Source organism: Cetorhinus maximus, chromosome 11, assembly GCF_964194155.1.
Source record: "Cetorhinus maximus chromosome 11, sCetMax3.hap1.1, whole genome shotgun sequence".
Lineage (NCBI taxonomy): Eukaryota > Metazoa > Chordata > Chondrichthyes > Lamniformes > Cetorhinidae > Cetorhinus > Cetorhinus maximus.
Window position 1 is genome coordinate 114708331 of NC_135889.1, and position 27036 is coordinate 114735366.

At 43.9% G+C, this 27036-nt stretch overlaps 1 protein-coding gene and 1 long non-coding RNA gene across 2 annotated transcripts in view; one reads left to right on the forward strand and one right to left on the reverse strand.

Moving 5' to 3' along the window:
* The first annotated feature begins 1016 nt into the window (after window positions 1–1016).
* Window positions 1017–27036, forward strand: part of gypc (glycophorin C (Gerbich blood group)) — a 92401-nt gene continuing 66381 nt past the window's right edge. Inside the window, exon 1 of the mRNA XM_078552605.1 lies at window positions 1017–1214. The gene's annotated coding sequence lies outside the window, so the exon portion shown is untranslated. The remainder of the gene's footprint in view (window positions 1215–27036) is intronic.
* Window positions 7885–26712, reverse strand: LOC144686838 (uncharacterized). Its single transcript, XR_013578009.1, has 3 exons — window positions 26596–26712; window positions 24767–24950; window positions 7885–8194 (listed from the first exon to the last, which is right to left on the reverse strand). It is a non-coding gene; the product is annotated as an uncharacterized LOC144686838 (long non-coding RNA).

The following is a 27036-nucleotide window of genomic DNA, read 5'->3' on the forward strand; positions in this document are numbered from 1 at the left end:
CCCTGATGTCCTGACCAATATTTCTCCCTCAATCAACACCATAAAACAGATTATCTGGCCGTTATCATGTTGCATTTTGTGGGAGCTTGCTATGCACAAATTGGTGGCTGTTCCTCCTACATTGTAACAGTGATTATACTCCAAAAGTGCTTCACTAGCTGTAAAGTGCTTTGGGATATCCTCTGGTCATTTTGATGGCCTACTCCTGATCTTATTGTCTATGTTATTTAAACACGCAGTGTGTACCCCACCTTATTAAATCGAGATCTTAATTCAGATTCCAAGAATTCAGCAGTTAAGGTGTTAAGTCTTAAACTGGCAATGCAACTTTTCTCTGATTATGAGCCTACTGCTGGTCTGTTAAAACTAAATGTAATATAGACGCTGAAGTTAACACCAGAGATGACAGAAGCTCCAGAATCTGAATTAAATCAGTGTGAATGTGCCCTTAATGAAAAAAAAAATCTTTTTTGGATGTGCGTCTCAGTGCTGTGATCCTGTATAGCTTATGTTAGTCACTTGCATCCAAACAAAACATCAGAATGTTTGCCTAATGCTTTTTAATAAACCAGTGCCCCTTTGTTTCTGGGTCCACAATCAGACTTTCCTGTATTTTAGAGATGGGATCTTATGATGGGATGAGGTACAGATATCACATGGGAATAAAGATTTAGTCGCAGCATTAATGAAGGTCACCGAGGTTCATTATCATGGGCAGAAAATGAATGTGTAAAGGAGCTGAGCTGCACACTGCACGATCTGGCTCGTTTTTACACCAGTTCAAAAGGGGAAGCAGGGCTTGCGCCCCTACTTTAACCACACAGCTCCTAATAAGGCTGGACCATGTTGGAACAGCGCCAAGCTCCCACCAGAATCAAACTGGCCTCTTGTCACAAAGCAGCCCCAAGGCGATCAGAAAGCAGCTGTTTCTAATTTGCATTGGGAGGGGTTTGAGTCAACAGTTGGCACCGGTCTCAAAAACTCACAGCAAATAGTGCAACAGGAACTCTCAAGTGACAGAGCGCAGGCCCTCCCAGCTTTTGAGCTCAGAGGAGCCTGCAGTCAGGTTCAAAGACAGCTCTTTTCCTTTTCACCCTTTTATCCGGTAGGAAGGTCTCTTTAAAGAACAATTCACAGGAGAAGAACAACTTGTGGGATTTATTTCCTCCTCCTTCAGGGGAAGGAACCAAGACTTTGCGTGGCAGTATCTAGCGGTGAGTTTTTTTTAAAAAAAATTTATTTTATGAATCTCCCCACATCATTCTTATGAAGCATGTGGGCTCCCCACACAGTTGTTGTACATCGAGCTTTCTACAGAGCAGCTAGGGGAGTTTGTTTAGCTCCTTCATGACAAGTCTCTCCACTTCATAAAATACTCACGGCAGCACCGAGCACTGGTGGTTTTTAGTTAACCTTTTGGTATGTTGTGTGTCAGGTTACAAATATAAATTGAGTTCTTCCTTGTAGCGTCAGCAGCCGAGAAGATCAGTCTGTTTTAAACAGGTTTCACGAGGGCACTTTCTGTCTATAGGTTTGGTAGCTGGGACTACACGGCTTTTTGTATTAAATGCACAACGGGTAGTTGTCACAACTATTAAGTTTGCAGTGGAGTTTTTAGTGCTTTGGCCTGTCCTATTGTGTTTTGATTCCTTGAATTTATGGCTCTGGTTCATGATACTGAAAGCTTCATTTCTCTCAGTGGGGTATTAATATCATTCTTGTGCACCGGTTCCCTTGACCCCTTATCAATAGACAGCAGCCGGCCCCCTCCCCATGACGGGATGATCGTTGCAATGGTAGTTTCTGTTTGTATATCAGCTAAACGTTCTTTTCTGTCCAGATTGTTTAACAGTATAATTTTTCCATATATTTCAAATCATAAAATAGTACAGGGCAGAAGGAGGCCATTAAGTCTGAGTCGGTCCTTTTGAAGAAGGATTCACTGCCTGGCTCTTTCTGCCATATCACTGCAATTTTCTCCAATATCCTCTGAACGGCTACTATTGAACCTGTTCCCAGCGCCCTATCAGGAAGAGCATGCCAACAATGCTGAGCACTAATTGCGTAAAAATGTTTTTCCTCATGTCGCCGCTGGCTCTTTTGCCAAATCCCCTTAAATCAGTAACATCTGGTTCTTCACCCTTGCACCAAGGGGCACAGTTTCTCTCGATCTGCTCTGTCCAGACCCCTCACGATTTCAAAAACCTCAATCAAATCTCCTCTCAACCGTCTCCGCTCTGAAGAGAACAACCCCAGCTTCTCTAACCACGTAACCTAATTCTTGGAACCATTCCAGGAAACCTCTTCGCTACCCTCTCCAGAACTTTCATATCCTTTCTAAAATCCCTCCTCAGGCTGGGGTCAATGTAGTGTTTTGGAAAGGTTTAACATAACATCCTGGCTTTTGTACTCCATTCCATTATTAATAAAGCCCTGGATTCCAAATAAAGTGTGTCACAATATCTCACGATGGTGGGATAGTCCAGATTTGTGGAATGTTATTAGCCACAGCAAATATAGCAGATTTGGGCTGCATGGCTTATTGTAAAATGGAAGAAATCCTTGTTTATTACTAATAGAATATTCTTCGCAAGCTTTTCCCTCATGGTGTTGGCAAGCCATTCATTTATATTGTAATATATTCATATAGGGTGCTGCTCATATCAAGCAAATCTTGGCGAGTGGTTCTATTTGAGTGAGGCGGAGGTTAAGAAGCAAACATTTGAGCCAGGATTTTCAGCGGGACCCATCACAGGCTGGTTGAAAAATTTGGAGAGACAGTCAAACGCCCGTTGACTTTTGGCGGGTGTTTCCGGTCTCACCGCTGGTGGGGCTGGAAAATCCCAGCCTTAGCTGGGGAGGGAAGAGACACCCCAAAACCCATCTTTCTTTCAAGATGTTTTTGAGGGTAGAAAGATAACTAGAAGGGAATGGTGAGGGCTAGGAGTGACGTGAGAAGTCTCACAGTTAGCGGAGGTTGTGATGGAGGTGTTCAAAGTGAGGAATGGCTTGTTTCCAGGAGCCCTAGGAATGAGTGAGGGGGGTGGTGTCAGAGAAGATGAAAGTGCTGATTTTATCCCCACGTTACCAGAAAGAACAGGACATGGATCAACGGCTTAAAATATAAATAGTGAGCAACTCTTGAGTCTGAACCAAGCGTCATTTTTAACAAGCACACAGTGGTCAGCCTGCAAGGCCCTCAACCAGGCAAGTAATGGGCTTGTAATTGTGCGTTTGTCGGACGCGCATGATCGACGGGCCTGGGAGCAGATAGGAAACCAACCCCCACCTGCGATTTCATGCTGGCTGGCCAATTAACGGCCAGCCAGCATGAAACACGCCCTGAGAAAGGCTCAGCACTGCCGGTTGGGGGGTGGTAAGAGGGTGGGCACCGACATCAACGCGGGTGCTGGTGAGTACTTGCACTGAGCTCCCTGAAGGCAGACAGATGCCTCAGGGAGCTGCAGACCTCCAGATAATAAAAGAAAGCACAAAAATGCTGCAGGAAATGTCCCTGCAGGACAATTAAGCACCTGAAAGCAGACTTCATTAAAAAAAAATCCCCAGATATCTCTTTTTATCTTAAATCCTAACGGGAGATTTCACCCCACCCTTGGGATGAGGTTTCGTCAAGAATGTAAAGCCTGCCTGACCGATTTGTGGCGGAGGGGGGCACGAAAAATCACTTACAATTGGGCCGTTAATGAGCTTAATTGCCTGCTTGATTGTCGGCAGGCGCTCTTCTGACTTTTGCGCACATCTATCGAGCGAAATATCACACCAGTGCGCGATGATGTCGGGACACTCGCCCGACGTCATCTTGCACAATATTACGCCCGTTCGGGTTGGGCATGCGCCCACCCCCGGGTCATAAAATTCTGACCATGGTCTTAGTTGCCATTCAAAGGGTCTGATCAAAACCCAGAGCTATTCTGCTGGGAGGTCTGCACCTGATGCTGTCATTGCCAGGGAAGCTCAGAGTGGATCCAAAAGTAGACCAAAAAGAGAGGTTTTCTTTTCTAGGTCAGGAAGAGTGGGAGGTCTTCTATTGACTCTGCAAGATGATCTAGGCTCCAGTGCACACACTCGCTCCACACCCACCACAAATTGCTTGATTGCCAGGAATCACTCTTGTGGATGCCTTGCCCAGCTTCCTGCCTCACACTCACTCACTCATCTGCCGACCTGGCTTTATTAATATTGAGTTTGACTGGGAGTCAGATCTGGTGTATTTATGAGGGCCGGTGTTTAAATAGCTCCATGCCATAACCAAATACAACAGCTGGCATTTATATTAGTAAGTTGGTAAAATCTTCATGGAAGTATCATCAAAAAAGCTTGAGACCAAGACAAATGAGGAGATGTTAGGATAGGTAACCAACCAGCTTGGTCAGAGAGGTGGATTTTAAGGAGCATATTAAAGGAAGAGAGAGAGAGGAGGAGAGATTTAAGGAGAGAATTACAGAGCTTGTGGCCCAAAGAGGAGCAAAGAAAATGAGAAGTTCCAGAATTGGAGGAGCACAGAGACCTGAGAGTTGTAGGGCTGAATGATGTTACAGAGATGGGAGGGGAATGTGCCACACAGTCTGTTGACCCCACACTCAGTCTCTCATCCACATTTAAAACTAGGGCTTTGGTGCTGGAGATTTAGGCCAGAGAGCTGGAGAATTTTCTTCAGCTGAAGCCGTAGGGTGTAATACAGGAGCTCAGGGTTGAAGCCATGCCCATGTCAACATGTGAGAATAGGTGAGAAAGGTGGTCAAAGGAAAAGAGCATCCCCATTATGGGAACGGGGTGGATTCATGGGATGTGGGCTACTCTCATGTGGAGGATAAACTCCAAAAAATGAACTGTTGTTGCCAACAACAACCTGCTCCAGTGTTACAATTCTAATGTAGACACATTTAGACTGCTTAGATATGCCATTAATATTGTGTTTGAGACCTGCGGTGTTTAATATTCAGAAGAGAGACACACAAAATATTTGTTCGCCTAAGGCTTTTAGCTTCACCTGCAGCCAATTTATTCTGCAGAAGCAGCTGTGGGTTAAGATGGATTTCTGCTATCAGTTTGCCCTGTTTCGTACATTGTTGTTTGGAACTGAAGTCCCGGAGACAGCAATGGATCACCCAAAACAACAGCCGTGTTCGCAACTTTGCAGTTTTACTCTGGACGAGGGGGGGGGCGTGGGGGCGAAAGAAATCTATAGCAAAGCATTACTGCCCCGTGTGGATAGATGGGGAACTCTGCCACTGCACGGCCAGATTGAAATGATGACTTTTATTTAATGACAACCATAGCAACCATTTATTTTGATCACTTGTAGTGATCTATCCTTGGAGGCAGGGATGAAACCACCACGCAAAATCTCGAGGGGCATTTACCCCAGCTATGTTGCTGCGGCTTTCCCTAAAGGCAACACTAGTGTAAATGGAGTACTGTTCCTCCATGCACCCCCTTCTCGTGAAAGCACCTTATCAGTTTTGCTCTGTTAGTGATGCTTGCACTTCTGGGTCAACTGGTTGTGGATTTCGGCTTTGCTTCAAGAATTGCTTAAATGCGTAACCAAGGCTGACATTCCAGACAATGCACTATTCCCTCAGTATTTTCAAGTGCTATCAGAGACAACTGCTTGCACGTATCCAGTGTCCCAAGGTGCTTTTTTTGTGATCCCACTTAAAAACCCAGATATACTCTGAAGTTCTGCATTGCTACCAAATGCTGTCGATATCAAAGATAAAAACAAAGAGCTAAAAGCTACTGCGGATGCTGGAAATCCAAAACAAAAACAGAATTACCTGGAAAAAGTCAGCAGGTCTGGCAGCATCGGCGGAGAAGAAATCAGTTAACGTTTCGAGCCTTCATGGCCCTTCGGCAGAACTGAAGCATAGTTAGAAGAAGGGAGAAATATAAATTGGTTTAAGGTGGGTGGGGGGGGGGTGGGGGGGGGGGTGGAGAGACACATTGAGGGTGTGGTGATTGTGGAGATGAGCAGATAATCAAAAGATGTCACAGACAAAAGGGTCAAAGAGGTGTCGAAGGTGGTGACATTTGTCTGAGAAAAGTGCTAATTAAGAATGGAAAACAGGATATTCAAAGTACAGCTCTAGTGGGGGTGGGGTGGAAAGACTAACAAGGTTTTAGTTTAGATTTAAAAATAATGGAAATAGGTGGGGAAAGAAGAATCTATATAAATTATTGAAAAAAAAAGGGGGGGGTGGGGGAAAGAAATGGGGTGGGGATGGGGGGAGGGGGAGTTTAAGATCTAAAGTTGTTGAATTCAATATTCAGCCCAGAAGGCTGTAAAGTGCCTAGTCGGAAGATGAGGTGCTGTTCCTCCAGTTTGCGTTGGGCTTCACTGGAACAATGCAGCAAGCCAAGGACAGACATGTGGGCAAGAGAACAGGGTGGAGTGTTAATAACAGAGAATGCTGCATTATTCTTAACAGAAAATTAGGGTGAACATGTTTTCACCAGCAATGACATTGATATCGACAGCAAAAACAGAATTACCTGTTAAAATGGCAAGCGACAGGGAGGTTTGGGTCTTTCTTGCGGACAGACCGCAGGTGTTCCGCAAAACGGTCGCCCAGTTTGCGTTTGGTCTCTCCAATGTAGAGGAGACCGCATTGGGAGCAACGAATGCAGTAGACTAAGTTAGGGGAAATGCAAGTGAAATGCTGCTTCACTTGAAAGGAGTGTTTGGGCCCTTGGACGGTGAGGAGAGAGGAAGTGAAGGGGCAGGTGTTGCATCTTCTGCGTGGGCATGGGGAGGTGCCATAAGTGGGGGTTGAGGAGTAGGGGGTGATGGAGGAGTGGACCAGGGTGTCCCGGAGGGAACGATCCCTACGGAATACCGTCAGGGGGGGGTGAAGGGAAGATGTGTTTGGTGGTGGCATCATGCTGGAGTTGGCGGAAATGGCAGAGGATGATCCTTTGAATGCGGAGGCTGGTGGGGTGATAAGTGAGGACAAGGGGGACCTTATCATGTTTCTGGGAAGGAGGAGAAGGCGTGAGGGAGGATGCGCGGGATATGGGCCGGACACGGTTGAGGGCCCTGTCAACGACCGTGGATGGAAAACCTCGGTTAAGGAAGAAGGAGGACATGTCAGAGGAGCTGTTTTTGAAGGTAGCGTCATCAGAACAGATGCGACGGAGGCGAAGGAACTGAGAGAATGGGATGGAGTCTTTACAAGAAGCGGGGCGTGAGGAGCTGTAGTCGAGGTAGCTGTGGGAGTCGGTAGGCTTGTAATGGATATTGGTGGACAGTCTATCATCAGAAATTGAGACAGAGAGGTCAAGGAAGGGAAGAGAAGTGTCAGAGATGGACCATGTGAAGATGATGGAGGGGTGGAGATTGGAAGCAAAATTAATAAATTTTTCCAGGTCCCGACGAGAGCATGAAGCAGCACCGAAGTAATCATCGATGTACCGGAGAAAGAGTTGTGGGAGGGGGCCGGAGTAGGACTGGAACAAGGAATGTTCCACATACCCCATAAAGAGACAGGCATAGCTGGGGCCCATGCGGGTACCCATAGCCACACCTTTTATTTGGAGGAAGTGAGAGGAGTTAAAGGAGAAATTGTTCAGTGTGAGAACAAGTTCAGCCAGACGGAGGAGAGTAGTGGTGGATGGGGATTGTTGGGGCCTCTGTTCAAGGAAGAAGCTAAGGGCCCTCAGACCATCCTGGTGGGGGATGGAGGTGTAGAGGGATTGGACATCCATGGTGAAGAGGAAGCGGTTGGGGCCAGGGAACTGGAAATATTGGAGAGACCAAACGCAAACTGGGCGACCGTTTTGCGGAACACCTGCGGTCTGTCCGCAAGAAAGACCCAAACCTCCCTGTTGCTTGCCATTTTAACAGGTAATTCTGTTTTTGCTGTCGATATCAATGTCATTGCTGGTGAAAACATGTTCACCCTAATTTTCTGTTAAGAATAATGCAGCATTCGCTGTTATTAAAGTATAAATCAAACAGCAACTTCCCGCAACGGCACTGCAGCGGTTCAAGAAGGCAGCTCACCACCACCTTCTCAAGGGCAATTGGTTATGGGCAATAAATGCTGGCCCAGCCAGCGACGCTCACATCACGTGTGAATGAATTTTTAAAAAAATACACCCGGAAATCAGGAAGTTGCTGTCGAGAGTTGTCCTGCTCCAAATCCTCATTACACTGGTGCCTCATTGAGTGAATCTGCATTGAAACACATGGGAAGGCATAAAGTCTACAATACTTAAACAATAAATATCCACTAAGCTCATCAGAAAAAGTTAGGACTTGGCCATTCCAGTATAAGTAAATTTTAATGGTGGCATTAGTCTTAAATTACTAATAAACAACCACTCTGGCATTGAAAATTAACTGTTGCAAGTGTAGATTCTCATTCTTAAGGACCTTAAGTATTGTCAGTGATTTAAAAAAAATAAAATCTGCACTTTTTCCTTCTGTCTCTTATTAGAACATAAGAAATAGGAGCTGGAGTAGGGCATTTGCCCCTTCAAGCCTGCTCCACCATTTAACATGATCATGGCTGATTTTCCACCTCAACTTCATGCTTCTACAATATTCCATGTCCCTTAATTTCCTTACTGCCCAAAAGTCCATCAATCTCTGCCTTGAATATACTCACTGACTAAGTATCTATAGCTCTCAAAGGTAGGGAAATCCAAAAATTTGTCTCCCATTGAGCGTTTGAAAATTTGAAGTGTCTTGTGCTCAAGTTGTACAATATGAACGTATGAACAAGACATAGGAGTAGGCCACTTGGCCCCTCGAGCCTGCTCCCGTTCAATAAGATCATGGCTGATCTGATTGTAACCTCAACTCCACATTCCCACCTACCCCCGATAACCTTTCAGACCCTTGCTTATCGAGAATCCTGCCTTAAAAATATTAAGACTTTGCTTCTGCTGCCTTTTGAGGAAGAAAGTTCCAAAGACTCTCAACCCTCTGAGTGAAAAAAATTCTCCTCATCTCTCTCTTAAATGAGCTACCTCATATTTTTAAATAGTGTCCCCCTAGCTCCTGATTCTCTCTTGAAGGGAAACATTCTTTCCACTTACACCCTGTCAAGACCCCTCAGTATCTCCTATGTTTTAATCAAGTCGCCTCTTACTCTTCAATATGAAAAGATTCTTGATGAAGAGATTTCTCCTTCCCCTCAGTCCTAAATGATCAACAACTTAATCTGAGGCTGTGAGCCCATGTTCTAGGTTCCCAGCTAAGGGAAAAACTCTCTCATACTCTCATCTTTCTTTCCCTCTCTGTTGCTTTTCCTGTGCATGATGTAGCATTGAATTCAATATTCTAACTTGTATTTCCTGGTTCATGATGCAGTAAGGATTATTCAGTCTGGTGAAAAATATATGCAGCTCAATGGCCTGTTCAGAGGTCCTTGATGAACCAAAATGTTTCTTTATACTCTCATAGAGATGTGGGCATCACTGGCAAAGCCAGCATTTGGTGCCACCCCTAATTGCCCTGCTAGGCCAGTTCAGGGGGCAGTTAAGAGTCAACTACATTGAGTCTGGCATCACACATGTGCCAGACCAGGTAACAATTGCAAATTTCCTTTCCTGAAGGACATTAATGAACCAGGTGGGTTTTTACAGCAATCTAGGATAGTTATCATGGTCATTGTTACTTATATTCCAAATTTATTAATTGAATTCAAATTCTGAGGGGATTTGAACCCTTGTCCCCCATGCAATAGCTTGGGCTTCCAAATCACTAGACCAGTGATATTACCACTATGCCACCACCTCCCCTATTGGGAATAGCTTTCCAATTGCTACAAATTCTAGTGCCAGAATCCATGGAAAGTCTGTGGGTAAGTGCAATGACTATCACGGACCACCAAATCTGGCCATTATGTGTCATATAAGGAGATTCTTTCTAAATTAATTATCCTGGGCACCCCAGTAACATAATCATTATGCTTCCCTACCTGCCAAAGATGTTTAGGATTAATTTTATCTTCTGGTCTTAAAGAAAACTTTTGGTTTCCCGTTGACTTATGAGACAAATTGGTCTGAGGTCTATCGGAAGTTATATTTCAATTGTTTTTTATTTGTTCCCAAGTAGGGACCATCGTTGGCAAGGCCAGCATTTATTGCCCGTATGGTGCTTGTGAGCTGCCTTTTCTTTTTAAACCACTGCAGTCCATCTGGTGTAGGTACACCCACAGTGCTGTCAGGATGGGAATTCCAGGAATTTGACCACTGTGCTGGTGGTTGAGGAAGTGAATCTTTAAGCTGGTGAATGGGGTGCTGATCAAGGGGGCTGCATTGTTTTGAAAGGCATCAAGCTTCTTGAGTGTCAATGTTGGGGATCTCACAATGAGGTATTGACATTTTCAAAGGCAAACCTTGGCTTTTTCAATTTTAAAGCTTCAAACTCAACGTGTTATGTTGTGGTAAGCCGAACATCCCTTTTTTGACAGATGGCTAAAGAAAGAGGCATAAAGTACAAAAGCAAGGAAGAACACTGAGTTTTTTTTTTAATAAGTCACTGGTTAGGCCAGAGCTGGAGTATTATGCTTAATACTGAGCACCACACTTTGCGAAGGATGTCAAGACCTTGGGGAGGGGGCAGAGGAGATTTACCAGAATGCTACCAGGGATGAGGGACTTTAGATATCTGGAGAGACCAGAGAAGCTAGGGTTGTTGGCCAGGGCGGAGAAGGTTAAGGGGAAATTTAATAGAGATGTTTAAAATTATGAAGTCTTTTGGTAGAGTAGGGGGAAACTGTTTTCACAAGCAGTAGGGTTGGTATCACAGGACACAGATTTGAGGTAATTAGTTGAAGTAGCAGGGGAGTTGATTTTTTTTTTCATGCAGCAAGTTATGATGATCAGAAATGCATTGTCTGAAAGGGTGTTGGGAAGAGAGTCGCTTGTAGTTTTAAAAAAAGGAATTTGGGTATATGTTTGAAGGGGAAACATTTGCAGGGCGATGGGGAACAAGCCGGGAGATGAAAGTAATTGGATAGTTTTTTTTTTGAAGAGCCAGAATTGGTATGATGGGCCAAATGGCCTCCTGTCAGCTTCGCCTAATACACTCCTCCCCATCGCCATCTGACTCCTGCTTGAGCTTATTTAAAATCAAAGTTCCTTCCAATTTTTCTCCTTTGTGCACAGCCTGTTTGTTGCAATGTGTGGTCGCTTAAAGATTGCTGCATAGACACACATGTGTGCATCTTAAAGAGAACATTGCTTGTGTGCCAATTTGCACTGCGCAGTATATTCTGGAGTGCTGCCACACACCTGGCTTGCTCAGAGGGAATGTTACTTGGAACTCAATAATTTTTTCTACATGTGTTATGCACACTTTATTAAAGCGTCACCATGTTGTGCCACACAATCACACCTGCAGTGACACACTTGTTTCGCCAAGTGCAGCTTCAAACGTTAGCTCCCACTACTTTTTAAGTACAGCACGACTAACGTACTCCAAGGACCAATTGTGTTGTCCTGATTTTCTGTGGAAATCCAATGGTTAAGGCTAATGTTTGCAAAGCCTGAGTGCAAACACAACCTTAGCTGATGGGAATGCAGATCAGAGAACTGGCAAGGAGGTCAGCATGCTTTAAATGCACATCCACTCAGCAACATTTTGAACCCCTGCCCAGGGGAGATGAACCTGGTAACGTTTAACCCTGCGTTGGTTTGCTTAAATGGACTTCTCTGGTAAATTATTACAAAATACTTTGTACAATCTACTAAAGGATCATAGAGAAAATACTCTGGACACAGGGCGAGTATTGTGCATCTATGGCAACTATTTGTGGTGTGACTAAACACCAGTGAGTTACCCAATGCGCTGCAAGTGCCATTGGATGCATGGAGCACACCTGTCATGGATTGCAAATATAAACACTTACAATGTGAGGGCATTTAAACGTTTCTGTATTTTAAAAATTTTATTTTATACAGTTATTAATAGCTAGAGTCAAAATGGAAGCTCTTTCCTCAACAGCTATCAAAATGAAGGCAACAAATTGCCAATGGAGCCAGGTTGGTTGATATGGAAATTAGTCAGAACATTGGATTACATTGCATAGGATATACAGCACAGAAACAGGCCATTCAGCCCAACCAGTCTGGTGTTTATGTTCTACTCGAGTGTCCTGCCACCCTTCTATTGTCTAACCCTGTGCATAACCCTCAATCCCCTTCTGACTCGTGCTTACCTAGTCCCCCTGCCCCTTTAAATCCATTTATACTATTCACTTCAACCACTCCCTTTTGCAGCGAGTTCCACAGTTCAACCATAGTCTAGATAAAGAAGTTTCTAAAACAAAAATAAAAATACCTGGAAAAACTCAGCAGGTCTGACAGCATCTGCGGGGAGGAACACAGTTAACGTTTCGAGTCCGTATGACTCTTCAACAGAACTAAGGAAAAATAGAAGAGAGGTGAAATATAAACTGGTTTAAGGGGGGGTGTGGGGGTGGGACAAGTAGAGCTGGATAGAGGGCCAGTGATAGGTGGAGATAGCCAAAAGATTTCATAGACAAAAGGACAAAGAGGTGTTGACGGTGGTGATACTATCTAACATTTTAACATGTTTTTGGACCCAGACAATGCGTGAGTGCTGTCTCATTAGCATTTTTTCCAAGAGAATTTGAAAGCAATTAAAGAGGCCATTAGGCTTGTTGTGTCTATGCCCCTTCATCAAACTAAAATTCATCCCTGTACCCTGATCTCTCCGTTTATATACATAGTTTTGTTTCTGCTTCAAATGCTAATCCAATTTCCCTTAAAAAATGTAATGACCTTTGTTTTACTCATTTTCTGTGGTAAAGCATTCCCTGCTCTCAATCCCTGTGTGCAAAGAAATCTCTCCAAACTTCTCCATGAGCACTTTAAATTAGTCATCATCAGTGATTACCCCAACTAGAAGAAATGATTTTTTTTATGGTTAACCCCATCAGATTGCTTCATAATGTTAATCTCCTGTATTATGTCTCTTCTTTGTCTGTTCTGCTGCAGTGAGAATAGCCACAAATTTGTTATTATATATTTTTAATCATAAATGATTGACAACTCCGACTTCAGAGGCCTTTGGCATGGTTGGAGTGTTGTGGAATTCTCCCACAGTCTTGTTAGAAGATGTCTACTATGTAGGTGAACTTCCATTCACCCTTTCCATGTGCAATCAGATATCCAACAGCTCTACAGATAAAGAAAGCTTACATTTCTTAGTTTATTTTCTCATTTGTTTCTCAAAAAAAGGTATTTTCAGACCACATAAACTGAAACAAATTTTACTGCCTTTAATAATTGTGGGTATTCAGTATCTTGCTGCATCACTTGGCTTCTGTGTACTAGTTACTTGTTTAAAAAAAATCTAACTAAATAGATTTAGCCTGTTATCTTGGTTAGTGGTGTGGTTTCTCCTGGACCCTCCAGGGAAGGGAACACTAGAAGACAATATGCATCTACCCGATCTCTCGTGATATATTTAACACAATTAGAGGCTAATTGTTGGTCTTGTTAAGGTCCAGGGTTTCAAATTGTAAAGGATGCAATCTGTTAATGGAGATGTCAGTTTTTGCAGTGAATGCAAATATTGTGAAGGGAACAGCCTCATCCAAAACAATTCATTTTATGATCATGTTTAGACTGAATTTCTGATTCCAATTGCTAGCAAGTGTTTGGGTTCTGTGAATGAGATAAAGGGAAACTTATCACATGTCTCGGAAGTATTCCAAAACACTTGACACAATGAATTATTCTTTAAAAAATGGTCATTGCCATCATGCAGGAGAACATGCCAAGTGATTTTATGCATAGCAAGATCCTAAAATGAGTTAAATGACCTGTGAGGCTGTTGGTTGTAATTATTCTAAATAAGTCATTATAATTTTAATTCAGCGAACACAATTAAAGCCCTGCACCTCTCAGTAGTGCCGGTTAATTTAGGGGAAAGTCTTGAGATCATTACACTAAACTGTACACTATAATGCACTGCATTGAATCTACAAAATAATTGCTTTGTGGCTCTTGACGTCAATGTGTTTTGTAGATTTCTTACCCAATGAGACACTTGCTTCCCCCTTGCCATGTGTGTTGGCACAAAAGCAAGAGTAGTGCGATGGATACTCCAACAAGGCTCCACTTCATGTGCACAAAGACGTGGGGAAATAAAAATTTTAAATGGGCCGATGTGTCCTTACAAAGTTGTCTTAAGAGTCACGGACAATTTGTGAAGAAATGAGACGTGAACTTTGGAATAATGGATCAGTTAGCATAAGAGAAGTCAAACTAATATTTATACAGCATCTTTCCCATCTTTGGGATGTCCCAGAGTGAACAGCAGACAATTAATTACCTTTCCATGTTAATGTTTTGTAGGCAAATGTGATGGCTAATTTGCACATTGCAAGGTCCCACGAGCAAATAAAAGACCAGTTGATTTGTTTTATTGGCGTTGACTGAGAACTGAATAGTGGTCAGAACAATGGGCAAACTCCTGTTGATGTACTGATCTGGATTATTTTACATGTTCTTGGACAGACATACAGGGCCTCAGTTTGACATTTCATCCAAAAGACAACATCTCAACATTGCAGTACAGCACTGTTAGTGTGAACTTCGACTAGGTGCTTGGGTTCATCGTGGAACTTGAACCTACAAACTTCTGGCTGAATTGACTGTGTGCTTTTCAAACTGGCTCTTCAGGCTTAGCCTTGTGTTGTAGAATTGATCTTCAAACAATTTTTCTTAGTGGGAAACATTTGGCTTTATTTACAAGATAGCAATAGCAACTACACGTGTGCATCAAAATCCATAACTGAAGACGTACTCTCCTCTATAGAGGTTCCCCAAGCTGCTAACACATTGGGTTTACACAGACCATGTGATCGTACAGCACAGGATTACTCCCAAAACTACAGTCCAACATTTTCCAAAACTATCCAAAACTTTCCAAAAGCTAAAATGGCTCAGGAGCATTTTTGATATTGCAGGCAATGTTTTCAAAGACAGCAAAACAGAAATCAAATAGAATCTACAAGTTTATCAAGCTTCCCCCATCCAATGAACATGTGTGATTCATTGAATAAAAAACAATGAACCTTCGGAAGGAGAATTAGCTAAATACAGATCCTCAACGCCAATCCGGCAAAGCCTCCAATGCTACAAGCCTTTAAAATATTTTGAGGCATGTATAACTCGGATGTGAGCACAGAACATTGTTGGGAAAGTTGAGGGAGCTTTGTACTATACGTAATCCCTGATTTATAAGTTTAAAATGACCTATCCCTTGCTATAGTCAAATTAATTAAAAAAATATATAGCTCCACCAACTAAAAAAGACTTGCATTTATATAGTGCCTTTGACAACCTCAGGATGTCCCAACACCCTTAACAGGCAATGTAGTACTTTTAAATTGTAGGAAATGTGGAGTGGAATCTTGTTGAGGCATAGGGAGTCTCGCCTGCCCAGCTGGAGAGCTGGCAAGAGACCTGCTGTGCCCCTTTATTTAGGAAGGCCCGGTGATCCACACACCAATCAGGCAGTGGCAAGGCCATTGGCGAGCCTTCTTTTAAAACCAAGAGCCCGGGGGTGGAAGTCTCGCCTACCGAGAGCTGCCGCCAATCAAAGGCTGGCAGTTCTTGTGCTCAGCAGCGCCACTGGGGAGGCTGAGGCAGCTGCTGGAATGACAGGTACTGGAGCGAGGGCAGCGGGTGGCTCTCAAGGGGTGCCTCCTTCCCGGTGTCCAGACCCTCAATCAGGTACTGACTGCCTTTGATCGAGGGACCCTCCCCACACACACCCCGGACGTGACACAAGCTGGCCGGACAGTTTTTACCTGTTGTACACATCATTTGGCAACAGACCCGCCTGCAGCTGGGTTAATGCCAGCGGCAGCAGGATGAGGCCCTTAAGTGGTCATTAATTAGCCACTTAAGGGCCTCAATGGTTGGGGGGTGGGGGGAGGTGGGGCTAGAAAGTTGACCAAGGGCCTTTCTGCCCAGAACCTAATTCTGTTGGAGGCAGGAAGGCAGTGGGATTTCGGTACACTCCCTTCCCAGCTAAGTAAATGCCCTTCCCGCCTCCAAGCTTACCACCTGTGAGAGCACCAGAAACTGGCCATGGCAACCAATTTACACACAGCACGATCCCCCAACCAGTGATGTTATATTGACCAGATAACCTGCTTTGCAGATGTTGGTAGAGGGATTAATGTTGGCCAGGACATAGGGAGAACTCCCCTGTTCCTCTTAGATGCCTATCTGAGAGGGTAGGTGTGACCTCTGTTTTAATGTCCTGTCCAAAAATACAGTGGCCAGTATTTTCTGTCCCCACCTACATCCCCCACCCCCCCCTCCTCACCCCTTGCTGGTGGGATCTTCTGGTCCTGCCGAAGTCAATAGTCTCAAGGGAACCCGCGAAACACCGCTGTGATGGGGCTGGAAAGTCCTGGCCAATGTCTCTGACTCTGTGACAGTCAGCCAGTGCTGAACTGGAGCACAAGCCTGGACTATGTGCTCAAATCTCTGCAGTGGGACTGAATGCAGAAGTATTACTGAGGCAAAGGACAGGGGTTAAGTTAATTGGAGAAATTGATGTCATGCCCCGTTTATGTGGTCAAGACGTAGCTAAAGCAAAATGAGTGACATCTGCTTTTTCCTTACATTTGTAGAACAGCATTGCGCACCTGAAGGCATTCATCAGCTCCCTCTCTCCAGCTGCTTTAATTAAATCTCTGTGTTGACAGTTATTGATACATTTACTCTTAACATTGTGCTTCTTACTGTAGGCTAAATCTGCTAGAGTTAGATGATGTCTTCCCCAGGTAATCATGCCTTCTGGTTAGTAGTTCATTTCAAATATGCTTTGAGTTTGAGGGGAACACTTTTGCAATTCAGAAATAAATTAATTGCTATGTTTTTGGTTAACTAGAGTTAAGTTGCTATTTTCATTGTCAATGTGTCTTCCTCTGAAATGAATTTTGCCTCATGGTAGCAATGTTTGGTTGCCCAAAATGTCCTTTGGTGGCACTAAGAATGCTTGCTTCCACCGCTGAAATATTGCCAATCTCCGCCCCTGCCTCAGCTTGTTTATTGCTGAAACTCTCATCCATGCCTTTGTTATCTCTGAATTTGATTATTCTAGTCTCCTGGCTGACAATGCACCTCACAACCTCTGTAAACTTGATCTTATCTAAATCTCTGGTGCCCTTATCCTAAATTGCACAAAGTCCAGTTCAAAGTCCTGGTCATCAATAACCCCTGTGCTTCCTGACCGAGATTGGCTCCCATTCTGGCAATGGCTCAATTTAAAATTCTCATCCTTTGAAGTTCCTCTGTGACCTCTCCCTTCCCTATCGCTCTGACGTTTTGCAGCCATGTGACCATCTAAGATTTCATGCTCCTCGGTTCTCTCCTCTGGGACATCCCTGATTTTCATCGCCACCGCCATTGGTTGCTGTGCCTTTAGCTGCTTAGGCTGGATTTCCCTCCCTCGCCCTATCCGCTCGCGCCCTCGCCCTTCCTTTAAGCAGCACCATTTAAACTTACCCCTGACCAAGTATCTTCCTGCAGTATAATAAAAACAGAAAATGCTGGAAACATTCAGGAGACCTGACAGCATCTGGGGGGGAGAGAAACCGAGTTAAGTGGCTTTCATGGAAGGTCACTGGCCTGAAACGTTAGCTCTTGTTTCTCTGTCAGATGCTGCCAGACCTATTGAGCATTTACAGCATTTTCTGTTTTTATTTCAGTATTTTACATTTTGCACTAATTTCTCCCCATGTGACTTGATTTCAAATTTTATTTGATAATGCTCCTGTGAAACAGCTTGGGATCATTTACTATGTTAAAGATCCTATGTAAATGCTGCATATTTCACAATTTATAGGGATGGGCAATAAATGCTGGCCTAGCCAGCAACGCCTACATCCCATGAGTTAATATATTAAAAATGTGTGAATTGGAGTATTATATATTTATCCCTATCAATCAAAATTATTTCTATAACATTTAGTTTTAGCTTTTTGCTCCAAGACATGCAATGGGATCATGTATAAAATTTCATTTAGATTAGGGTATTTTAAATCTTGGAATTTGAAGCTTTTCTTAGTCTAAAAATGGAAATTGTGCCCAAGTGCATTTTAACCCCAGAGCTACTGAGAATGCTCATCTCACAAGCTCCTGAAATGCGTTGTGAATTATGGCTTCAACATTAATTGGTCATTTGTCTCTTGCCATACTTTGTATATTGTGTTCAGATTCAGAGAAGATAAGGGTATGATCGGGAGGACTTGTGGTGCCATGTTAACATCCTTACCTCTGGTCCAGAAGCTGCAGGTTCAAGTCCCACTTGAACTGAATGGCCATGGATGGTGCATTCATTATGTGGCCAAACAGGTTGGTTATCAATCTGTAAATCCTTCCAATAGGCCTGATGGTAGGTGGTCAGAGTGGGAGAGTTTCCTGGATAGCCATAACTACAGAAGGCAATGGCAAACCATTGCAGTACTTTCCCAAGCATAATCATGAACCAATCCAATGGAAGTCAGTGGCCACCAATGCCATCTTAAGGCATGGTACCTGAGGAAAGGAAAGATGCAGTAGGGAAAATATTGCCAGCAATGTGATCTTACATATACGTGTATGATTTGTTTATGGAACAAGCAATGCACTGTACAACAGGGGAACTAAAACATTAAACTTGTTGGCCCTGGCACTTCATTTGTCAGTTCTTGGAATAAGACTTCCTTATTCTTGTACTCAAATCTCCTTGCAATAGGCCAACACACAATTTTTGTCCCCAATCCCTTGCTGTACCGGCATACTAACTTTCTGTTCCTTATACCTGTACCCACAAGTCTCTCTGAACATCAACATTTGGATGTTTCATGCCTTTTAAAAATATTCAGTTTTTTTCTATTACAACCAAAGAGAATAACCTCACACTTCCTCACATTATATTCCATTGCCACCTTATTGCCTATTCACTTAACCTCTGTATCTTTTTGCAATCGTCCTCCTCACAGCTTACATCCCCAACTAGTTTTGCATCATTAGAAAATTTGGAGCATTATGCTCATTCTCTTTGAGTGATTAATATCGATTGTAAATAGCTAAGACCCCAGCACTGATCCTTTTGGCAATCTACTTGTAACAGCCTGCCAACTTGAAAATGCCCTATTTAACCCAACTCTCTGCTTTCGATCAGTTAATCAATCCTTTATCCATGCTAATACATAACCCCAACTCCATGAATCCCTATCTTGAATTGTCTTACCTTTAGTGGCACTTTATCAAATGCTTTTTGGAAATCCAAGTACACTACATCTGCTGACCCCCCTTTATTTACCCTATTAATTAGATCCTCAAGAAACATACATTTATCAAATATAGTTTCCTTTTCGAACAAGCATGTTGACTCTTTCAAATCAAGTGTATGTATGAACATGTGAAATTGATGGCAGTGAAAGACCATCAAGCCTGCCTCACCTCATGACGATTGGATGATCAGAGTGACCAAGCACTACTTCACTACCGGCCGCTTTGGCTCAAATCAATAAAATGCTGGTGTGGTCACTGTTGTAATGTAGGAATTGCAGCAGGTAATTCTTAAATGGCTAGGTCCCACAAAAAAACAATGCAATAATGAACAAGTTATCTGTTTTGGTGATGCTGGCCAAGATGCCAGAGAGAACACCCCTGCTCCTCAAATAATGCCATGGGATTTTTCACATCCATCAGAGAAAACTGACAAGGCCTTGATTCAACATCTCTGAAAGATGGCATCTCCGACAGTGCTGCACTCCATCAGTACTGCACTGGAATGTCAGCCTGGGTTATGTGCTCAAGGCCCTGGAATATCTCCTGAAGCCATGACCTCCTAACTCCAAGGCAAGAATGTTACATGCGCTACCACAGTTGACCATTATTGGCAAAAGCCTGACTGTACCATTTCTTCAAGGGGTTGCTGAAGTCAAGGCAAGAGACTGGGAGATTTTTACCCGGCAGTGTCACTTTTGAATTGGAGTGAACCAGAAGCTGCTTCAAGTGGTGTGTTTAAAAGCTGAATTGAAGTGTGCAGAATAACAGATGAATGGCTTTATTCCATAGATCCTCATTTGTTTAGTCCCAAGGGGTTCCATTTCGTGGGGCACTGGCATCAGTATTGGAACAGGAGGGATCTGTACCGGTGGGATGGTCTCCACCTGAACCGATCTGGGACCAATGTTCTAGCGAAAAGGGTAAATAGGATGGTCAACAGGACTTTAAATTAGAAAGTGGGGGGTGGGGGGGGGGGGGGGGGTGGGGGGGGTTGGCGGGAAGGGTAAAAGTCCAAGAAGTATGACTAATGGGGTTAGCATGTGGGGGGGTGGATTCAACTTCATGGAAAATTATGAAAAAACTGAAAAGAAAGGAGAGCCCAGGAGAGGCTATTAAAGTCTCCAGAACACAAAATAGGACAGAGTGTTTGGAAAGGGCTAGGAATCTATCTTCAAGCACATCAGATAAAGGGATGACAATGAGAAAGGGGACGGGAAATACAGGACTGAAGGTGTTGTATCTGAATGCATGCAGTATACGAAATAAGGTAAAAGAGCTTGTGGCGCAGATTGAAATTGGCAGCTATGATGTGGTGGGCATCACGGAGACATGGCTGCAGGGGGATCAGGACTGGGAGCTAAATATCCAAGGATATACATCCTATCGAAAAGATAGGCAGGTTGGCAGAGGGGGTGGGGTTGCTTTGTTAGTAAGAAATGAAATTAAATCAATAGCAAGAAATAACATAGGGTCAGATGATGTAGAATCTGTGTGGGTAGAGTTGAGGAACCGCAAAGGGAAAAAAACCATAATGGGAGTTATGTACAGGCCTCAGAACAGTAGTCAGGATGTGGGGCACAAGATACACCAGGAGATAGAAAAGGCGTGTAAGAAAGGCAAGGTTACAGTGATCATGGGGGATTTCAATATGCAGGTAGACTGGGAAAATCAGGTTGGTAGTGGATCCCAAGAAAAGGAATTTGTAGAATGTCTACGAGATGGCTTTTTGGAGCAGCTTGTGGTGGAGCCCACTAGGGAACAGGCAATTCTAGATTTAGTGATGTGTAATGAGGCAGATTTGATAAGGGAGCTTAAGGTGAAGGAACCCTTAGGAGGAAGTGACCATAATATGATAGAATTTACCCTGCAATTTGAGAGGAAAAAGCTGGAATCAGATGTAACGGTATTACAGTTGAATAAAGGCAACCACAGAGGCATGAGGGAGGAGCTGGCCAGAATTGACTGGGAGATGAGCCTAGCAGGAAAGACAGTGGAACAGCAATGGCAGGAGTTTCTGGGAGTAATTTGGGAGACACAGCAAAAATTCATCCCTAGGAAGAAGAAGCATACTAAAGGGAGGACGAGGCAACCATGGCCGACAAGGGAAGTCAGGAACAGCATAAAAGCTAAAGAGAAAGCATACAATGCGGCAAAGAGCAGTGGGAAACCAGGGGTTTGGGAAGCCTACAAAGAGCAACAGAGGACAACTAAAAAAGAAATAAGGAGGGAGAAGATTAAATATGAGGGTAAACTAGCCAGTAATATAAAAGAAGATTGCAAGAGTTTTTTTAGATATATAATGGGTAAGAGAGATGCAAAAGTGGACATTGGGCCGCTGGAAAATGACGCTGGAGAAGTAGTAGTTGGGAACAAAGAAATGGCGGAGGAACTGAATAGGTACTTTGTGTCAGTCTTCACGGTGGAAGACACGAGTAACATCCCCAAAGTTCAAGAGAGTCGGGGGGCAGAGGTGAGTATGGTGGCCATTACCAAGGAGAAGGTGCTAGGAAAACTGAAAGGTCTGAAGGTGGATAAATCACCTGGGCCAGATGGATTATACCCCAAAGTTCTGAAGGAGATAGCTGAAGAGATGGTGGAGGAGTTAGTGGTGATCTTTCAGGAATCACTGGAGTCAGGGAGGGTCCCAGAGGATTGGAAAATCACTAATGTAACCCCCCTGTTTAAGAAGGGAGTGAGGCAAAAGACGGGAAATTACAGGCCGGTTAGCCTGACCTCGGTCGTTGTTAAGATTTTAGAGTCCATAATTAAGGATGAGATTTAAGAATACTTGGAATTGCATGATAAAATCGGGCAAAGTCAGCATGGTTTCATCAAGGGGAGGTCATGTCTGACAAATCTGTTAGAATTCTTTGAGGAGGTAATGAGTAGGTTAGACAAAGGAGAGCCAATGGATGTTATCTACTTGGACTTCCAGAAGGCCTTTGACAAGGTGCCGCACAGGAGGCTGCTCAGTAAGTTAAGAGCCCATGGTGTTAGAGGCAAGATACTAGCATGGATTGAAAATTGGCTGTCTGGCAGGAGGCAGAGAGTGGGGATAAGGGGGTCCTTCTCAGGATGGCGGCCGGTGACTAGTGGAGTTCTGCAGGGGTCAGTGTTGGGACCACAACTTTTCATTTTATACAATTAATGATCTAGATAAAGGAACTGAGGGCATCCTGGATAAGTTTGCAGATGATACAAAGATAGGTGGAGGGACAGGTAGTATTGAGGAGGCGGGAGGCTGCAGAAGGATTTGGACAGGTTAGGAGAATGGGCAAAGAAGTGGCAGATGGAATATAACGTGGGGAAGTGTGAGGTCATGCACTTTGGTAGGAAGAATAGAGGCATAGACTATTTTCTAAATGGGGAGAGAATTCAGAAATCTGGAGTGCAAGGGGACTTGGGAGTCCTAGTCCAGGATTCTGTTAAGGTTAACTTGCAGGTTGAGTCGGTAGTTAGGAAGGCAAATGCAATGTTGGCATTTATTTCGAGAGGACTAGAATATAAAATCAGGGATGTGCTGCTGAGGCTTTATAAGATGTTTCCATTAGTAGGAGAGACTAGGACCCGAGGGCACAGCCTCAGAGTAAAGGGAAGGCCTTTTAGAACAGAGATGAGGAGAAACTTCTTTAGCCAGAGAGTGGTGAATCTATGGAATTCATTGCCACAGAAGGCTGTGGAGGCCAGGTCATTGAGTGTATTTAAGACCGAGATAGATAGGTTCTTGATTGGTAAGGGGATCAAAGGTTACGGGGAGAAGGCGGGAGAATGGGGTTGAGAAACTTATCAGCCATAATTGAATGGCGGAGCAGACTCGATGGGCCGAATGGCCTAATTTCTGCTCCTATGTCTTATGGTCTTATAATGTTGGGAGCTTATGGGTGCCCGTTTATTCACAAAGCTGTGCATTGAGATGTGTATTAAGACAATGATTCTCAAGCAGTGCTTCATGAAGACTTTCCAGGTTGCCTGTGAAATAATGTGAATGAGTGGCAGTTGGAGGTGTGTTTGTTGTGAGCTGGGAGTTGGGAGCAGGGGGTGTCATCACCACATGCAATCTGGAATGGGCTGATTGCCTCTCCTCGAAGGGGAATGCATGTGGAGGAGTTCTGAGTGCTGAATACTACATATTTATGGGTATTATACATATTAAATATTAAGTGTTGTCTAGTATTAAAATTTAGATGGGGCGTGGTTTTGTGATTAGTAATCCATTTGAAAAACAGTTCTTCAACCAAAAAATTTGAGAAGTACTGAGCAAAGAGACATGGTGAAGAAACATTGCAGCTTGATGGCCCATGTTTCATTGCAGCGTTTGCTGTTGCTGCCACACCCAATGTATATGTTGAGTTTTTTTCACTGACAGTTAAGTTTATTTTGTGTGTGCGTGTGCTCGTCTGATCGCTCCCTTGTTATGTGAGGCAGGATTTTTGCCCTTTGCATCAAGACCCTGACTTCAGTGTCAAATGGGGGGGCCACAACCCTGCACTGTGTGGGGAGCGGTTTTCCCTGAATTGGTCAATTGGTGGTCAGAGGGTGTGCGCATCATCTAATCAAAGATGGTGGCCGGGCTTTCAAAGTTGGAGCGTCTATAGGAGGCTCCCCAGCCCCACGAGGAGCTGCATACTGCAGTTTAGGTAAGAGAGAGAAAGACAGCACCTCCATTTTGAGGCGTCTTCTCTCCAACTTTAAAACTTTAGAAATGCCCGTAGCTGCCAGGCCACCATTTTGGAGGGATAACAACACAGGAAGGCGGGCAGCTACAACTGAGGCCTTCTAGGCTGGTAGGCCTCGAGGACTGCCTGGAGCACTGGCTCCTGATCTGCTGCAAGGGAGGCCGCTTTCATGCAGCTGACCTAGGTCCCAATGCCATGGGGGACCTGCAAGCTGACTTGAAAATTCCAGTAGGCCTTTAATTAATTGGCTACCTGCTGCGTGTGGATGGATAGCCCTGTTGACACCGATCCCGCATCTGGGGAAAATGACCAAGAGTGTGATGGAGCCTGGAAAACCACGTGCCGGCTGGTGGCATGAACTTTCATCCCCAACCCCCCCTCCTCCACACCTCCACGCTCATCCTCATCAGGGTCTAAAACTCAGGCAAGTGGTGTTTGGAGGATGGAGACCCAGATGAAATAAAGCCAAAAAATTGAATTCCTGAAGGGGCAAGGAAGTGGAGAGAGAAAGTTCACAGAACCACACAGTGCAGAAAAGGCCCTTCAGCCCATCAAGTCTGCACCGACATGTGAGAAACACCTGATCTACCTACCTAATCCCATTTACCAGCACCCGGCCCATAGCCTTGAATGTTATGACGTGCCAAGTGCTCATCCAGGCACTTTTTAAAGGATGTGAGGCAACCCGCCTCCACCACCCTCCCAGGCAGCGCATTCCAGATCGTCACCACCCTCTGGGTAAAAAAGCTTTTCCTCACATCTTCCCCCCTAAACCTCCTGCCCCTCACCTTGAACTTGTGTCCGCTCGTGACCGACCCTTCGACTAAGGGGAACCGCTGCTCCCAATCCAGCCTCTCCATGCCCCTCACAATCTTGTACACCGCGATCAGGTCGTCCCTCAGTCTTCTCTGCTCCAACGAGTTATGGGTGGGCTGGTGAGTTGGAGGAATTGTGTGTCCAATCCTTGGTTGCCTGGTGTTGGGGGGAAAGTGAACATTCAGAAGATCCTGCTGATCTCCACAAGAAGAGGCAAAACAACAAATGTGACTTTCCTGAGTTGATATGAAAAGTTCTCCCATTCCTGGGGAGGGTTAGTACATTTTAAACACCAGAACGGCACAATCATTTTTGAAAGCAAAATTCCTAGTCATCCAAGAATGTATTCCACCATGCTCATATCGTTTTTGTGCCGATTTTACAATTTCCTTAACCATTTGTGTAAACTCTTTTTTTCCAGGGATGGGTTGAAAATTCAGCAATAAATAATGGTGGTAACGTTATTGGGCATGTAATACAGAGACCTAGACTAATTATCTAGAGAATGCAAGTTCAAATTCTACCACGGCAGTTTGAGAATTTGAATTTGATGATTATAGTTTGAAACGCATTAATTTTTAAATCTGGAAATAGATAGCTAGTCTCAGTAACAGTGAACATGATTGTTGTAAAAACCCATCACCAATGCCATTTTTAGGGAAGGACATCTGCCACCCTTATCTGGTCTAGCCTCTACAGAACTCCAATCCAACCAATGTGACTAACTCTTAACTGCCCTACAGGGCAACAAGAGCTGGGCAATCAAATGTCGGCCTTGCCAGTGACACCCATGTCCTAAAAATTTAGTCTCTCTTTTAAAAGCAGCAACATGAATTATTTCCAATGATTCTGTATGATGTAGCTACAAAGATCTTACTGTTGTCATGTACATCTGGGGATATGAAACTTTTTTGAGAGAATGATCATCATGCGTTGCCATAGTGAGCTAGCTTAAGTCTCTATCAGCTGGACAGTTAACGTTGCCTGGTGACAGTACCCTGCTGCCACTGTCAATTATAATTGTGCTTTCTGTAAAGTGAGGTGCCTATGTAGGGTGTCCCTTTCAGTATCGGGGTAAAATGTTTTACCTAATGAAGAGTAAAGAGAATTTCAATGATGGTTGGGTTCAAGCATCTGGGCACAATTGGCAAAGCAGTTCATGATGTGCTGACATGGTAGACAATTAATTTGGAGACATTTCAAAATGAGAAATGCTGATCATGAGCAATAAGATTAAAATGTTAGCAATACACCTGACATCTGTATGTCAAACTTCACTGTCGCTGGGTCAAAATCCTGGAACTCCCTCCCTAACAGCACTGTGGGTGTACCTACACCACATGGACTGCAGCGGTTCAAGGAGGCAACTCAACACCACCTTCTCGAGCAATTGGGGAAAGGCAATAAACGCTAGCCTAGCCAGCGACATCCACATCCCATGAATGAATAAAAAAACAAAAGCCCTGCTGAATCATACTGCATTAAGTGTTTGGTTTTCATTAAACAATGTTCTGTTTGTTGAAGTGATAATCATTGTCCTGCAAATTATTTAATGTGTGCTGAAAATGTCTTTTCCCAACAAGTCTCTTTTTTTCAAAAAATATATATATTTTTTTTGCAAGAAGCTTTACTTTTCAACCACCTTCTCTTTCCACTCCCCTCTGAAGGAGCTAAATTTCCCTGGACTGTGACTCCAAGAGCCCTGACCTTACTCGACAATGGTCAACTGGATCAGGTATCTCACAGGTTAGCCTAGTGATGTCAGCGACTGTGGAGGACATTGCAGTCAATCTCTCCTCACCTGATGACCAAACCTGCCACCTTTACTGGTTGCAGTCACTTGATTGCAGGCAGAGGAGTTTTGACTGTTCAACACTTTCTTTCTCAGCATAGCCAGATATTAGTGATGCTAGTTGCAGTGTTCCCGCCTGGTTAAGATCAACTGACTTAGTGTAAAGTTGGGACTTCCATGGCTTGTGTGACTCCAAGACCAGCCTGGATAATACATTTATCCACCAACGCAGTAAGAGGAGTGTCTGTTGAACTCCTGTATTTAGTAAGACAGTCCCTGTACAATATCTAGTTTTTGCACATTGGTAACTCCCAATAGCTGCATCCAACATAATCTGCTGCAGAGCTTAAACAAGCTGACTGACTAAGATAAAAGCAAAAAACTGCAGATGCTGGAAATCCAAAACAAAAATAAAAATACCTGGAAAAACTCAGCAGGTCTGACAGCATC